Source organism: Equus przewalskii, chromosome 1 (genome assembly GCF_037783145.1).
Source record: "Equus przewalskii isolate Varuska chromosome 1, EquPr2, whole genome shotgun sequence".
Classification (NCBI taxonomy): domain Eukaryota; kingdom Metazoa; phylum Chordata; class Mammalia; order Perissodactyla; family Equidae; genus Equus; species Equus przewalskii.
In genome coordinates this window covers 143,331,892-143,350,403 of record NC_091831.1, presented here as the reverse complement: position 1 = coordinate 143,350,403, position 18,512 = coordinate 143,331,892, and the positions used below count along the sequence as shown (strand labels likewise).

Here is an 18,512-nt window from a genome sequence, read left to right as displayed (position 1 = left end):
ACCAGAGCCTCACAAAAAGTATTTGTCAAGGGCCACTCTAGAAGTGGCTTTGAATGAACAATATGAAAATATGTGGGCCCAGCCTTCCCACCCAAACTTAGGACAAATATGAAGGTCATTCTAACTTCAGAGCTGCACACAGATTAGTTGAGGCATCTTCTGAGAAAATATCACAACTGAACTCCACCTGCCCCAACCTGCTTCCTTCCCTTCTCCACCCAGCCCTTCCCTTGCCCAGGTGTTGTTGATCACAAGAGCACTCATTGTCCGATAAAACTCCAGCATGTTAATCTCTGCCTCAGAGTCACCTAACCTGCAACATCCCTCGTATCCTGCTGAGCATGGGTATGTAAAAACATTGGCTTTTCCTAATTTGGGAAAGCTTTGGATTTAGAACACTTATTTGGATTAGAAATTGTGTGTATATTATTGAGTTTTACTTACTGAGACTCTGGTGTTTCAGATTGAACTATTCTTTACACAGAGAAACTTTTGATAGTTTACCAAAATGAATGTTCGTTGTTGAATCTGCTCCAAGGACTTCCTGAAGTAGTATGAAGCAAGAAAAGTTGAAGAATGAACTAAAATTATAGAAGAAATAAGAGAGAAAAAAACACTCTTATAAAGAGAAGGCACGGTAATCAGTAGTGAGAATTAAAAAGGAGATATCCATACAAATGTCACAGACGTTAGAAAGGAAATAAGAGAAACAATGTTATGCCAATAAAATTTTATATGTAGATGATGTGACAATTCAAATTACCAAAACTGACGCAAAAAGAAACAGAAAATGTTAATAATCTGATAATTATAAAAGAAATTGAATTTGTGATTAAAAACTTTTGTATAAGAAAAAAATCTTGTTCCAACAAGCTCAACTAAGGAACTATTTCAATCATTTATGGCCAACCTTATGATAACTTTTTGCTTTATGAGGCCAGAATGATCTTCATGTCAAAAATTCTCAAGGACAATATAAGAAAGAAAAATTACAGGCTAATCTCATTCTTGGACATAAATATAAAAATATTTTTAGAAAATACAAGACTGAATCTAGAAATTATCAAAAGATCAATTCACAGTAATTATGTTGCTTTTATTACAGAAATGTAAGATTAGATTAACATCTAAAAACCAATTAACATAATCCACAGTAATAAAAAACGGGAATAAGCATATGACCATCCTAATGGATGTGGAAATATATGTGACAAAATTCAATGTCTGTTCACAATAAAAATCTCTGAAAACTAGGAATAGAAAGAATGTAGCAAATTCATGAAAAATGTCCATTTTAATGGTATATTTTAACCTTCTGAGATCAGGAAGAAGACAAGGATGTTACTATTATTATTCTATTATACATTGTACTATAGACCCAAGCCAAGCTATCAGAATTACAAAGGAAGGAAAAAAACTGTCATTACTTATATACAGATTGATTATGTACACAAAAAATCCCCCCCAAAAACTATAATTGAATTATTAAAATTGACAAATAATTTAAGTAAAGATGCTGTATATATGGAAAATCTAAAATAGAAATCAATTGCATTTGTTTACACCAGAAGCAAGTGGAAATTAAGCATTCCAAATAGATTACTTTTACAGTAGCATCAAAAGTATCAGACATTAGGGGTCAGTCCAGTGGTGTAGTGGTTAAGCTTGCACACTCCATTTTGGCAGCCCAGCGTTCATGGGTTCAGATCCTGGGTGTGGACCTATATGCTGCTCATCAAGCCATGTTGTGGAGGCATCCCACATCCAAAACAGAAGAAGATTGGTATAGATGTTAGCTTAGCAACAATCTTCCTCAAGCAAAAAAAGGAAGATTGGCGACAGATGTTAGCTCAGGGCCAATCTTCCTCACCCAAAAAATAAATAAATAAAAAATCAAGCATTAATACAACCACCATGGAAAATTTTTTGGCAATATCCACCAAAATTAAATACATGGATACCCTAGGACTCAACAATTCCACTTCCAGGTACATAACCAAGAAAAACTCATACACATGTTTATAGTAGCACTATTCCTAATAACCCTGAACTGGAAATTTTCCAAATGCTCATCAGTAGTAGAATGGATAAAATAATTGATGTCTTTACAAAATTCAATATATACAGCACTGAGAATGAATGAATAAAATATATGCAAAATTATGAGTGAATTTCATAAATATAATGTTGGTCAAAAGAAATCAATTACAAAAGAATACTTACTGGATGATTCAGATTATTTAAAGTTCAAAAGTAGATTAAAAGGGGACAGAAGAGAGGCTTCTGGGATGTCAGTAACATTCTATTTCTTCAACTACTGCTGGTTACAAGAGTGTTGTTACTTTGCAAAAATGCTTTGAACTATTCACTGATAATTCATGTGCTTTCTCTGATAATATGTTCAAATATAATAGTTATAATAGTATATGTGTAAAATTTCTTTCAGAAAATCACAAAACATGGATTGGAAAGAAATCAATGTTATAAAGATGCCAGTTCTCTGAACCTAATACACAGATTGAATACAATCTCAGTTTTGTGGAAAATGACAAGTGATTCTAAAATTTATATGAAAGTGCAATGGGTCAAGAACAATAAAGACAATCTCGAGGAATAGAGCATGGTATAAGGACTTTCTCTGCTGGCTGTCAAGACTTACAAAGCTATAGTAATTAAATAGGTAAAGCATTTTTTTTTTTGGATAGACAAATAAACAAACAGAATAGAATGGAATAGAATAGAATAAGGAGCAGAGAAACATAACCATGCTATGACACTGTAGAATATGGGAAAATGATGTTCTTATTTAAAAATGTTGCTGAGAAAATCAAATATTCATTTGGGAAAAAACAGAAATCCATTCAAGGTGAATTTTAGAACTAAGTCTAAAATAAAACCAACAATATTTGTAGAAAATAATACAGACGAGTAGCTACATATGCGTATAATATAGAATCACTTCTTAAATATTGACATAAAAAACTAATAATAAAATACCAAAAATTGGATACTAAATTTCAAAATATTAATAAAGACGTAAATAAAATAAACATTTCTATTAATAAAATAATGCAAAGGAAATATGTGAAATGGGAGAAGACACCAGCAATACATATCACTAACAAAGGCAGATCCTATTCAAAATATATAAAGTCTTACAGATCAAAACAAAACTACAGAAAGCCTAATAGAAAAATGGGCTGAAGACTTGAATGTGCATTTCACAACAGGGAATATCCAAGTAGCCATAGTTTGCTCAATATCATGATTAATCAAATAAAAATTAAAACAACAATGAGACACCATTAATACCCAAGAGACCAGCTAAAATAAAAAATGATATCATATGTTGGCAAGGATGTAGACAACTGGGAACATTCAGACATTGCTTGTGGAAACATACATTAATATAATCATTTTGGAAAACTATTCAGCATTATCAATTAAAGCTGATGGTCTTCCTATCCTATGACTCAGCAATTCACCCTTAAGTATACCCAAAAGAAATGCATTCTCATGTGCACCAAACAGATAAGGACAAGAAGGTGCATGGCCGAAAAATTCATAATAGCTCCAAAATGGCAGTAACGCTATTTCTGCCAATATTAGAAAGGATAAATAAATGAGGTACAATCATACAGTGAAACAGTATACAGCAATGAAAATAAGTGAAAAATAGGTACATGTAGCAACATGAATACACCTCACAAATATAATCTTGATGAAAAGAGCTTCACTACAAAAGAAAACATATGGTAGAATTTCATTTATATAACAGGATATAAGATATACATAATATTTGAAAATGTATACTTATTTCTTAAAACGGTAAAGAAATGCAAGGAATTGTGAACCAAAAATAAATGTTAACTATAAACTAATAACTAGAAATATCCAGGTAGTGACCTTTGACAAGGAGAGAAATTAGTGACTGAGGGGAGGTGTGAAGATGGAATTGAGTCTGTGTGTTACTGTTAAGAATTTTTCACCATTTTAAACAATCCCAGTTGAAGGTCTGTTAACCAAAAAACAGGGCTGCCACATGCTGTGCAGTCACTGCCTGACTCTTAAGTTACTCTCCACAGAAGCTACAATGTGCAGAGCACTTTCTGATGTTATGCAATAAGATGACCCTGTCAGAAAGTCTAGATCAACAAATAGTCTTCTTTCACTTGGATACCGATTTACTTTCAAGATTCTCTTTCATCATAGTCCTGGCATGACTCAAATGTTTGCAAGGGCATGCATTACTTGGGTAGCAATAGGGCTCTTAATAAGATACCTTTCATTGTTTATACTTGTCCTTATTTCCTATCTTGGTAAAAAATTTTGTGATGTTTTAATCCAGTGGTCAAGTAAGTATAAGAGGATTTTCAATTTAGCAGGCGATTTTTCTGTCTTTTTGACAGTTCTATGATATTTCTTACCATGTCCCACATGGACTTTGCTATATGGAACAGTGGGAACTTGAGTGGAAGTTTCTTTCCCATGACCACTGAAACTAGGCTTATGACTTGCATTTATTTACTATTTTTTCAACATTTTATTGGAAAATGTCAAACAGCTAAGTGGAAAGAATTTTATACTGAATATTCTCCTACCCACCTACTGCATTCTACCCTCAACATTTTATTTAACTTGCTTTATCTCGTAACTATCTACCTCTCCATCTGTTTATGCAACCATCAAGCCATCTAATCATGTGATTACTGTATTTTTTAACAACTCAGTCATTTACCACAAGGTAAACCCCAATGCAGGCAGCACCCAAGTTAAGAAATAAAAGTTTTCCAATAACATGGCCCCCCCATCCTCTATATTTTCAGTCCTTGAGAAAGTAAGTGCCCTACAGAAGGTATTTTTTTCGTAAGTGTGGAATTTTAAGGAAATTAGCTCAGTTTAGCTTCCCTGTTCTTTTATTTTTTGTTACATTCGTCTATGAATTCAAAATCAAGAAAGATAGAATTTCACAAAAAGTTTGTGCAGACAACTTCCTCATAGGTTTCCTAGTACTTTCTCTAACATACATTAGAATTTCTTAACACTTTAAAAATCTAGAAGATTTAATATTTTTTAAATCAACAAATACACCAGGCTGAGTCAGTAAACAAGTTAGATCTACGTCTCACGGGACACTTGCTAATGTAAGTTTTCTAAATATGGGCAATTTAGAGCTAGTATTTGCCATTATCAGGTGAAACAGTTTGCATTGAACCTAATGCAACTTAATGTTTTTTAATGTGTGATTTTTTTCTGAATTCCCCTCAGACGTGATTGTGGCAAACCACACAGAGAAGAACACATTCCCTTTTTTTGCTATGCAGTGATTTGACTTCTCACATTTCTGTTGGAATGAAAATTAGATTCAAGGACAGCTCTGTACCTGATAGCTCTGACAATGTGTGAAATGCTAAGCTTTCTATGGTTGTAATGAACATATGCAAAGCTTTTCTTTTTTTTCTCTTGTCTGGAGACTTCAGGCTGTCTATCCTTGAGTAAAGAAATTCTTGTCCTGTGGCAGCAGCTATCCTGCTTGTAATGTCCATGCTCTCCAAATGCCAGCTGTATGGGGGAGATGCCAGTTCTCTATGGACTTCTTATTGCCTGGGAACTTGATTATCCAAATAGTGACAGTGTTCAGGGCTCTCCTGGTTCATTTTCTGAGCTTCTTTTGGCTCACCAGCTGGCATCCTTTGTAATCCTCTTTGAAGGAATATAGCAAATTACAGAACTTCTATGAATGATCAGAGAAGTTAATCTAAAGTAGAAGAAGCAGGAAGGAAGCAATGGGTAGACATTTTTGTTTACTTACTTGGAAGTATTGCTGTTTTCTTTATGATTTTAAAGGCTGGCATTGACAGTTTATATCCAGAGTGTATTAAAATTTCCATCTTAAGTTAAATATGAACCTAAGTTTTTGGTGAAGTCACAAGAGTAAATCCAGGCCTATAGCTCTGTGCATGTGAGAAGAATTATGAATATGTGGCCAACTAAGGCTGCTATGAGGCCTCCAGGGAAGAATAAAGCCCTGGGGATGCTAATCTACTTAGAGACATGGACAGACAGCCTCTCGTTCTTGGACTAACTTTTTAAGCGAATGTCAAGAGGATAAGTTAAATTTCTACTGTGATGTAAGATCAATAAAGAAAAACTAGTGTATTTCTAAACACTAACAATGAATGAGATGGAAATGAAATTGAGAAAAAAATTCATTTAAAATAGCATCAGAAAGAATAAAATATTTAGGAATAAATTTAACCAAAGTAGTGTAAGACTTGTACACAGAAAACTACCTAACATTATCAGAAGAAATTAAAGACCAAAATAAATGTAAAAACATCCTGTGTTCATGGGTTGGAAGACAATATTGTTAACATGGCAATACTCTCTGTTTTAGTTTTCCTATGGCTGCTGTAACAGATTGCCACAACTTTAGTACTTTAAAACAACACAGATTTATTCTCTTACAGTTCTGGAGGTTAGAAACTCTCCAGAAAACTCTTATAGGCTAAAATCAACGTGTCAGCAGAGATGGTTCCTTCTGGAGGCCACTGGCAGGAATCTCTTCCTTGCCTCTTTGAGCTCATAGAGGCTGACGCATTGGCATTCCTCAGTTTGTGGCCTCATCACTCCAATCTCTGCTTCCATCATCACATTGCCTTCTATAGTCAAGTCGCCTTCTACCTCCCTCTTAGAAGGACATTTATAATTACATTGGGTTCACCAAACAAACCCAGGAAAACCTCGTGATCCTTAACTTAATCACAATTGCCAAGTCCCTTTTGCCATACAAGATAACATAATCACAGTTTCTGGGGATTCAGATCTGGACATCTTTGGAGGAGTGCATTATTCACTACCACACTCCCAAAGTGATCTGCAGATCTATGCAACCTCTATCAAAATTCCAACTGCCTTTGTTGGAAAAATGGAAAAGATAATTCTAGAATTTATTTGGAAATAAAAGGAACCCAGAATACCCAAAACAATCTTGAAAAAGAATAAAATTGGAGGACTTACATCTTCTAATTTCAAAACTACAAAGCTTCAAAGTTCAGGACAATGTGGTACTGTCATACACATATTGATCAATGGAACAGAATTAAGATTCCAGGAATACACCCATACATCTATGGTCAATTGAATTTCAACAAAGGTGCTAAGACCATTCATTGGGAAAAGAAGAGTCTTCTCAACAAATAGATGGGAATAATTGTATATCCACATTCAAAAGAATGAAGCTGTACCCCCTATTGCACATGATATAAAAAATTAGCTCAAAATGGATATAAGACCTAAATGTAAGAGCTAAAGCTAAAACTAAAGCTAAAACTAAAACTCTTGGAAGAATAGACAGGTGTAAATCTTTGTGACTGGACTGGGCAACATTTTTTTAAATATGGCACTAAAAGCACAAGCAACCAAATAAACAATAGATAAATCCGACTTCACCAAAATTAAAAACTTTTGCTTGTCAAAAGACATTACCAGGAAAGCGAAGAAACAAAACACAGAATGCGAGAAAATATTTGAAAATCACATATCTGACAAGAGTCTGATTTCCAGGTTATATAAAGTACTCTTACAACTCAACAAAAACAAGACAAATAGCCTAACTTGAAAATAGGTAAAGGTGAGGATGCCTGGTGACATAGCACTTAAGTTTGCACGCTCCGCTTTGGCAGCCTGGGGTTCACGGGTTCAGATCTCAGCAGCAAACCTACATATCCATCCTGTGGCAGAGTCCCACATACAAAACAGCAAGATTAGCACAGCTGTTAGCTCAGGGACAATCTTCCTCAAGCAAAAAGAGGAAGATTGGCAACAGATGTTAGCTCAGGGCTAATCTGTCTCACACATACACACACAAAATAGGTAAGGGTGTTGAATAGACATTTTTCCTAAGAAAATATAGAAATGGCCAATACGCATGTGAAAATATACTCAATGCCATTAGTCATTAGGGACCTGCAAATCAAAATCACAGTAAGACATCACTTCATACCTACTAAGGTGGCTATAGTAATAATTTTGAAAAGAAAATGTGTTGATGAGAATGTAGAGAAATTGGTATACTCATTTATTGCTGGTGGGAGTATGAAATGGTGCAACCGCTGTGGAAAAGTTAGTTCTTCAAAAGGTTAAACATAGAATTATCGTTCGAATCAGCAATTCCACTGCTAGTTATATGCTCAAGACAATTGAAACCATTTGCTCACACAATGTTTATAGCAGCGTGATTTATAAAAGCCAAAATATGGAAGTGTTCCAACTGTGCATCAACTGATGAGGTATAAACAAAATGTGGTGTATACATACAATGGAATATCATTCATACATGAAAAGGAATGAAGTACTGATATGTGCTACAGGATGGGTGAAGCTTGAAAACGTTATGCTAAGTGAAGGAAGCCAAACACAAAAGACCATTGATTGTGTGATTGCGTTTACTTGAAATATTCAGAATTGGCAAATCCATAGAGACATAAAGTAGATTGTTTGCCAAGAACTGGGGAGAGGGAGGACGGGGAATGACTGATAATGAGTATGAGATTTCTCTCTACCGTGATGAAAATATTCTGGAATTAGACAGTGGTGATGGTTGCACAACCTTGTGAATATACCAAAAACTTATACTCAATCTATGGTATTTTGTTATAGCAACCTGAGCTGACTGATTCATTACAGAATGAAATAGGAAAAGGAGAATGGGAAAAAAGAAGGCTAGGGAAAAGGAAATAAATTTGTTTAATAAAACAGAGTCTAGACCGGAAAGAGATTTAAAAGGAGAACTGGTGTAATCTTATTTTAGTTTGACTTTTTAATTAAAAATACTTCCATGGACGACAAATAGACTGTAGATAGACCATAATAACAATGCCCTGCTGATTAAGGTCTCTTTAATTCTTCTTAAAAATACGTCTGTAGTAGAATAGATATGCTTACTAGTTTTTATTCACGTAGGAGTTGTAGAAAGAATGCTCTTTTCATTTTATGTATTGTGATAGAACTATGTGTACACAATTTATAATGCCTTTTAGGAAAGTACGGTGAAGCAAAGAAAAGAATCTGTTGAATTCTTTCAATTTGAAATGGTTGTTTTACCTTTCTTTATTTGTTTGTAATGAACTGTCCTTCAGAATAAGAATTCAGAGTGAGCAGGAAGTAAAGATCTGATGATTAGTGAGCCAGAAAGCGGAAATGGAGGGCAGAACAACAGCCTTTCCAGTGGTAAGGGACATGGCCAGGAGTGATAAGATGGAGAATTTTCTCTGTACACTTGAGCATAAAGCCCCCTTCCATAATGAGGAATCTGAATCCTCACTCTATCAGCAATGGAGACCGAGTCTCATTTCGCTGTTCCTGGCACTCCCTCAGGTACACACCATCACACAGGCTAGTGAAGAATAGCAACAGGGCCGGATGAGTCAATAAACAAACGAGAACAATAGGGTCCTAGGCTTTTGCAAATAGTAAAGTTCCAAATAGAGATAGATTCTGGCTTATATATAATCTGATTTCTTTCTCCAAACATATACTACTTTACCCTCATGTCAACTACATTCTTTTCTTGCCTTCTCAGGTTCAAGTGATTCTGCCGTGAAGCATTGCTTAGAATCTGTCCTAGATTTGTCTTCTAAACTCAGCACCAAAAGCTATGTGAACTTGAGGTAAATGATTTATCCTCCCAAGCCTAATTCACTTATCTGTAAAATGTAAATAATAACGTTTACCTCCGAAGCAAAGACCTGTGGAGATTAAATTAAATAATGTCTGTAAAGTGCTTCACACAGTACCTGAAAGAGTAAGCACTCAATTCATGACATTACGCAGCTAGTATTTCTTCAATTCTGAGGTTCCATAACCAGAAATTGTATTCTCTTTTCTCTTGTCCATATGCATTAAACCTAGCTAACATCCCCACGTTATTCTCACCAGAAACTTTCCTAAATAACTTAAGCCTTTTTCATGTCTGGTAACAGCTGTGATCTCTTGAGCTCTTTCCACTCATCTGTATTTCACAATCTGTGCCTTTGAATTGGCACTGATATCTCAATTCCTTCCCTCCTTCTAATTCCCTTATATCGAATTCTGATCCAGGACCTTCAGCCTCTATAGGTAAGAAGGATTCAAAGATTTGGGCAGATTCTTTCCAAAGTGCCAGAAAACTAGCCATGCACCCTGCAGTCGTTGTGTTTCACTTTTGGGCAGGATTAAAAAGAACAGGAATGAGGCTCTAATAAGTCCTGAGGAGGCTTTCCATACGGGAACTGTAGAAAGCTGTGCCTCCTCACCGCCATCACTACTTTCCTGATCTCACAACCACCCGTGCCACAAATGTTACTCCTCAGAAACCATCTTTTTCCCCAATTCTAGTAATAGATCAAAGAAATCTGCAAACCACAAATAAGCATCTTACAACGCACTCAAATACAGATTCTGTGTCAAACATAAATACTGATACTATTTACGTAGTACTGATTTTCTAGGGAATTTCTCAAACCTCATTGCTTAATCATCATCTGAAGTTGCCTGTTAAAGGAACAAGGAACCAGATTCCTAGCTCATCTGATCTGAAAATAATCTCAAGTGAATTTAATGTAGGTAATTCATGTATTACACTTTGAGGAATGCTGCCTAGACAACGGAGAGTCAGAGCTCACAGCTTAAGGACAGAAAGCAAAAACCCCCCGGATGCACTTATACATGACAAGCAGAACATACTATAGACGAGATTTATGTATTTAGAAAAGCAAAATGCCTTTTGCTCATACCTTAAACAATTCTGCTCTGCATGTCGAGCATTTAATTTTCATTTAAACAAGGTAAAATAAAGCAATCCTTTGCTTCACTCAAGGAATGCATTCTTGCAGCACTCAGAATGAAAGTGTTGCAAGAGCAAGTCAATTCCCTGTGAGAAATGATATAAAATATGGGGATTGCACACAGTTTTTTTTTATGAATTACAATCCTCCGGTGGCTTTGCTCTTATTATCCTTAGGAAGTGGTTTGCTTTTGCCAAAATCTTCAGAGAAAACTCCGAGGGATCGATTCTCAAGATGTGAGAAGAAAATATCATTAGCCACTCAGGGATTTCAGGCACTAGGCAAAGACCACGAAATGGGAAAAGTTTTCCCTAGGAAGAACCTCATTATAGCGTTTCATGTAGGTGCTTCCACAAAGAAACTGCTAGGTGACAGAATGATTTTGATATTATGGAAGTTCATTAAAAAAGGACTCCGTCTGTAATGAGATGAGGGTGCATGACCCAAGGAAACACTAGAGGCAGGAGCTGAAGAACAGGAGATGGCAAAGAGGGAAGAAAATAAGAGCAAAACCGTGATGATAATTTCAGCGAACAGTAGTGTCTCCTGACATTGAGAGAATGAGACCATCAGGAAGAATGAGAAAAAGATAGGACAAAGTATAGAAAATGGTGGCTTTATTTAACTCCTCTCTTCTCTCTCTCTCCCTCACACACACAAACACACACAAACACACCCCTAGGATAGATCATATCTCATATAGTCGTTTAAGCAATTAGTTATTTGTTCAGATGCACAGTCTCCTTTTAGACTTTTTTATTTCCATGCTTCACTAATTGTTTCACTTTTATTTTCTATTTATTTGTTTTTGATTTTCTTTAAAATGTGACGGAGATGATTGAAAATTGAAAGTATTCAAACACCTTTCCTTTTCATTTACATACGAAATCTTAATTTTTTACAATTGGGCTTTTATTGTCAACTACCTCTAAAATTTCTCACTAGAGTAAGCTAATATTCTTTTTCTGGACAAGATTAACATGTTTTTCACATTTTTTTTTAAGGTATACGTTTCGCTGGGGAAGATTGGCCTTGAGCTAACATCTGTTGCTAAACTTCCTCTTTTTTTTCCCCTCCCCAAAGCCCCAGTACATAGTTGTATATCCTAGTTGTAGGTCATTCTAATTCTTCTATGTGGGATGTTGCCACAGCACAGCTTGATGAGAGGTGTGTAGGTCTGCTCCCAGGACCTGAACCAGTGAACCCTGGGCCACCAAAGCAGAGCACATGAACTTAATCACTTGGCCATGGTGCTGGCCCCTAATATTTTGATAGTAATATTTTGATAGTTTTTTTTCTGTAAAGTTTTACCCTAGTGTATTTTTCACCTTTGCTTTAGAAAATTAGCTACCTCCTTCTTTCTGAAAAAAATACTTTTAATATTGATTTCACCCTTTCCCTCTTCAACTCACTTAGCTTTCTTTGCTTCACTGGAATGTTTTCCTTTTTCCTTTCCTTTCGTTTGCTTTCTCTCTTCTCTTCTCTTCCCTCTCTTCTTGCTCTTTCTTTCTCTCTCTCTCCTTTTTAAATTTTTCTTTCTTTTTTTCCTTTTCTTCTTCTTATCTTTTTCCTTAAGGCTCATTAGGAGATTTCTATTCATTCCTTCTGTACCTATGAAGAGCTCAGTTGATAAACAAGACTCCCAAATATCCATTCCCCACCTTGATGCCACATTCTCTCTAGGCCTATTATCTTCAATTTATTTTTTTAAAAATACCTCCACTTTCATATCCAAAGTCTAAAATGGGTCAAGTACAAGTTTATAATTTTTTCATAAAATAATTATAATATGCCAATTTTTCCCCATTCTAACATTGGCATCACCATTACCCAGATTTTTAACACCTAAAGTCTTAGTTATCTTTAAATGTGTTCTCTTTTTTCCATGGCACGACTCATTAACAAGTATATTGATTCCTCCTTTTGAACATCTTTGATATCTCCCTTACTTTTCTGTTTCTGTATTTATGACTAAATCTCTAAGCTTCATCAGTTCACCTCTGAACCACTATATGACATTTTTCCTGATTTCTCTGCCTATAAGAGTGAAAAGCCCAGAAACCAAGTCTTATGAGAATACACGAGAGCAAAGAAGGCTGTCAAAAGAACAGATAGTTAAGGGAGATGATAATACTTTTCATCTTCCCTCCAACTCGGGCATTCCATGATATTTATCTTTCATTCTTAGGTTCATGCTTTTATTATATTTATTTTCTCTCTACTCTTACTTAATTTTCCATGCACACTAGGAAACAAAGAGAAAGACCACAGTATTGTAAGATATTGTCAAATGATGGCTTCTCTAAACATCACCAAAACAACCTGTTGATAAGACAAAGCTGGTTTATGGCTTACCTAGACGGGGAGAGCAATGTGTTGACTACCTTGGCAAAGTCTTAGTAGTGTCTCAGAAGGAAAGTGCAAACTTGTGATATTTAATAAGATTTTGAAGTCTGGTTTAAGGTAGAACTTCCAATGCAAGGACTTGGTTTATATTGAGTAAGGATCACAAAATAATAGTTTAGAATTGCAGGATACAACAAGGTGACAGTTTTGACTTAAGGAGTTTCAAGAGTTAGGGAGTAAACTGTCCTTTGATGGTTTCTATTAAATAATTGATGGGTCTTTCAAGAAGTTCTCTGGCAAAACAATAAGTCATTTGTAGATTTTATCTTCCCAGGCACGGGTTTCCTGAGATAGTAAAGTGATGTTGAACGATTTTCGTAAAGAGTATCTCTTCATAAAGAAGATTTAAAAACACTTATGTAAGGTTTTAACACATACATTACAACTGCAAAAATAAAATTTTATGAGAACAATGAGGCATAAAATCTTTTACTTCCTGGAAACAGGTGTTTCTGTTTTTCTACCAACCCCAAGTAGCTTGTGTTTTCAGCATTTTTGCTTTATGGAAGAATCACATACCTAAATCAAAAAACAGGCTCACATGTCTAAGTGGGCCAGAACCAAAACATGAACACGTCAACATGTGGGTTCCAAACAGGGATTTGTAAGGACTGTGGGAACAAAGGAGCTAGAGAACATTCTCCCTTTAAAAGTATTCACTTACAAATTCAAACATTTTAAACCTTGTTCTAGTCAAATACAATCTATCTTCAGGCTAGCTTCTAACTCAAACCTTTTTTGTGTTGGAAGGATTGCGAGGATCTTACAGACGTTTCGTGTTGATTACAGAGTCAGGAAAATGTTTGAAAGAGTTTCCCAGTGTCCATCCAGGCATTTAGCCCAGCCTCAAAGTATAGGAAGAGCCTTGTGACTATCCCCATTCTCAGTTAATGAAAAGGGTTAAATTTCGCAAATCTATCTAGTGACATGGCGAACCGTAGTGCCAATTCTGGTAGCTTAGAACAAAGTGAGAGGATAAGGAACTACAATTACACTTGGGAAAAAATATCACAGTTCTTTTGATTATGGAAGACGTCCCTTCCTTAGCAAAGTAAACAAAATTTCACAAGTACTTTTATTTTCATTTATTTTTCAACATTGATAAGTACTTGAAAGCATTTGAAAGCATGTGCCTTGTCACAAAATTGTCATCCTTCACTATAGATTTGCAAGAAGAAAATTAATTGGGGAAAAAGATGTTGGCAAGCCTCGTCAATAGACTAATGAAGTCAGATATTACTTTCCAGCATGATTCCTGGCATGACTGCTTAAATGATCATTTGGTTCTTGGTGTCAATGAGTTTCAGATCTGACTCTTTAGTGTAGGCAGCTTTGGGAATTATGTATGACATGTTGATTATATTCTGCAGCAGGAAAGGCGGCAGTGACCCACTTTGTCCACGCTCAGACTCGTTGCCATCAGCAAGAAAATCTCTTAAGAGCCTTCAAAGGACAGGCTGCCAGCCAAAAGACCAAACAGAGTTAAATTAGGGTATAAAAATACAGTAAACCCAATTAAACTGGGATTGTTAGTGGAAGTAATTTGTTAGTCATGTGAACGTCCTTCTCTCTGGTCACTGTATTTGTTTACGGTGTAGGCTGATCTAGAAAATCATACAGTCCTTAGTTCTTTTAAGAGCCTCAATCACTGGGCTCTACATGGTTTAAAGTGCTTAATATTCCATCTAAAATAGCCCATTTCAGGACAGCTGGAAAAATCAATCCTGCAGATCCATCTGCCAACTGAGCAATCTGCAACTTTTGGATGCCATTGCCTTACCATTTGTCACTGGCCTTCCTGAAATGTAGAGAAAGCAAATATGCACATCTTCAGCAGAAATAATGATGGCCATGTAGCTGATTTATCACTATCCATTTCCATCAGAAAAGCTAACTCCATTTCTGAAATCTAATCACGCAACATGGGCTCTCAATATGCCAGCCTTAGAGTGTAGGGGGCAGTGGAAAGGTGGGTGAGAGGGTTGGTAGCTGTCATTCTAAGCCAAGGAAAGTCTATTAGAGATGCATGCATTCTGTAATCTGACTGCTTTCAGAAGGCTGCATCATGTCTCCTGAATAATGTACAAAGGAAGTAGGAAACACTGCGGCTGCTTGGTGTCCCCTTAAATTGACCTGTCATCTGAAGTCATTTCACCTTCCTCACACTCTGGCTCTCCTCATAGTCCTGGTCACGGTATCCACAATATTAAGTCATCTCAGTCTTCCAATGCATTAGAGGTTACGCTTTTGAATGCATTCCTCACTTACCTTCTTTTTGGTGATACATCTCAGATAATTTGGAGCCATATGGAAGCATTTTGTCATTGAAAAGAAATTGTAGTGAATGAGATGTGAAACAAGAAAGAACCTTGGTGTTCTTCCATTTATGACTAGGCCACAACAAAAACAAAACAAGAACATGTACATAATTGACAGAAAACTGAAGGAGATAAACAATATAACTTTCTGTTATTTTTATGTATTTATACGTCTTGATTCTGCTAGGCTTTTCTTTTGGACAGTAGGTCTGGAACTAATCCATTTTACATCTAAACTAGAATGATGTAATGGAAGTTTTGGAAGAAAAATTAGAGCATCTAATTAACCCATCGATTCATAGATTACACAACGCATTAATGGAAGAATAAGATGCTATAATTCTAGGGAAGGACCAACTGACCATGTCACAGAATCTCCTGCTTGGTCATTTTACTCTGCCATACTCTCCCAAACTCCACTGTCCTGAAGGCCAAGGATCTTTGTTCTCTCAGTGTTGAGCCTAGTGTCTGGTCCATAGCAGTCTTTCTGAAAATATCATGAAAACAGAAGCCAGAGAGAGAAAGCTCCAAACCCTAACTGTAACAAGGATTTTGAGTTTTTAAATAGGAAAACGAATTATCAGTTTAATATATAGTTTGACCTAAAACATCGAATTCCTATTAAAACAGAAAATGCATGGAAAAATAACCACTCAATTCAGATAGCTCAAACTATAATTTAGGAATGACAGACATCAGATTCACCTCAGTGTCCCCATTCCAGGCTTACTGAAGCAAAACATCCAGAATTGGGGCTCAGGAATTTACGTGTTTAACAAGTTTTCATAGATGATTCATACTGATTCATATTCCAACTGAAGTTTGAGAAACACTTTATTAAGCTATTAAGGCTCCAGCATGGCTCCTCAAACCGTTTCCAAAGAGAAGCTTCTTTTATTTTACACACATAACTATATGTGTTGGCAGGGGAGGGTAACACTGAATGCCTGGGTAGATGAGGACGTTTCAACCAGCCAGAGTCAGGAATTCCTATAGGAGAGGGGACGTGGCCATGATGTTTGGTTCCAGGGCTGTCTCTTGCCTGAGCTTCGCATTCCAGTGAGCTACAGGGAGTGGGGCATAGCAGCAACCCTCGTCCATAAGAGTTGCCATCTTCCCTGATGTTTCACACAATTAGGTTTCCCTGATGTTATGAATAAAGACCACCCCCTACTCCACAGGGGGAGCAATTTTTTCCTTTTTTTCCATCCAAAACAGCCAACTCATTTCTTACTGTTGGCTGGACTTTGTATTGAAGATTTCAAATTATCCCATAGTGTCGAACTACATTAAAGGAGTAAAGTTAAACCATAAGAGTCGCTATGAAGTTAACACTATATAAAGCCTAGAAATACACACACACAGTGTTTTTAAAAACTTTATAATATTTATTTATTTAGTCCCAGGTATCTTTTTAACATATTTTATTTTTAGGACTCATTAAGGTATAAAGGTACAATTGACATACAATAAACTGCATTTATATAAGTGTACAATTTGATGAGCTTTGACATCAGTGGACATCCATGAAATCACCACCAACAAGATAGTGAACATATCCATCAACCTGCAAAATTTTCTTGTGTCCTTCTGTAAGTCTTCCTTTCTCTCCTCTTCATTCATTCTAGCACACCACCTCCACTCCCACAGCTCGATCACTCATAAGCTTTCTGTCACTACGGACTAGGTTGTTTTATCAAAAGTTTTGTGTAAAAGAAATCACACAGTATATACCCTTTACTGTCTGGCTTCTTCCACTCAGCATAGTTATTTTGATATTCATCCATTATATTTTAATGGTTCATTCCTTTTAATGACTAACATCTCCTGGTATGGATATACAACAGTTTGCTTAAGCATTCATTTCTTAATACATTTGGCTTGTTCTCGTTTTTTGGCTATTACATATAAAGCTGGTATGAACATCTGTGTACAAGTCTTTAAGTGGGTATATTATTTCTTTTCTCCTAGGTAAATTCCTTGCCTGGATCAAGTGGTATACGTGTGTCTAATATTATAAGAAGCAGCCAAATTGTTTTTCCAAAGTGAATGTACCATTTTCGTTCTAACCAGCAGCATATGAGATTTTTAATTCTCTCACATCCTCACCAACATTTGAAATGGCCTATCTTTTAATTTTAGCTGTTTTAATAGTTGTATCGTGGTATCACATCACGGTTTTCACTTGCGTTTCCTTGATTATTAGTAATATTGAACATCTTTTCATTTGCTTATTTCCTACCTATATATCTTCTTGGGTGAAGTATCTGCTCAAATCTTTTGTCCACTTATTTACTGAGTGTCTTATTTTCCTGTTATTGAGATTAGAGAGTTTGTTATGCATTCTGGATAATAAAATCCTTTAGTAGATATTTGCCTTGCAAATATTTTCTCGTACACTGTAGCTGTCTCTTCATTGTCCTAACAGTATTTTTTAAAGAGCAAAAGTTTTAGTTTTGATGATGTCCTATTTGTCAATATTTTCTTTTTGGAGTCATATCTGAGAAATCATTGCCTAACCAAAGGTCACAAAGATTTCCTCTGTTTTCCTCCAGAAGTTTTATATTTTTACGCTTTATGTTTATGTTTATGATCCTTTTGGAGAGTGTTTTTTTGGTTTGCTTGGTATATCGTGTGAAGTAGGGATCAAAGGACAAATGACTTCTTCAGAGTAATGTCTCAATGTCCACCTTCTTTAAGCAGGACTCGTGCATCATTATGCACAAATGACATTAATGAAAGTACAAAGTACAAAGTCTATATGTAGTGACAGAGGCTGAATCCAAACCACCAGCATGGAGTTTATGAAGGCAGAAATTCAGGCTGACAGCTGCATAGGCCCTTTCAAGTTATAGTTTCCCCACCTTTTTCTGTTTCTAGTGAGAGAGAGATTGTCAACGTTTCTCCTGCCCTGATCCTGATGGGGGTACTTGGAGAAGGCTGAGAACTAGGATTGGAAAGA

General features: G+C 35.9%; 1 long non-coding RNA gene across 1 annotated transcript; it reads left to right on the top strand.

Annotated features, from left to right (window-relative positions):
• Positions 1-250: 250 nt before the first annotated feature.
• On the top strand, positions 251-17,920 carry LOC103565169 (uncharacterized). The gene is made up of 3 exons (XR_548231.2): positions 251-345; positions 9,584-9,671; positions 17,522-17,920. It is a non-coding gene; the product is annotated as an uncharacterized lncRNA (long non-coding RNA).
• Positions 17,921-18,512: the final 592 nt, after the last annotated feature.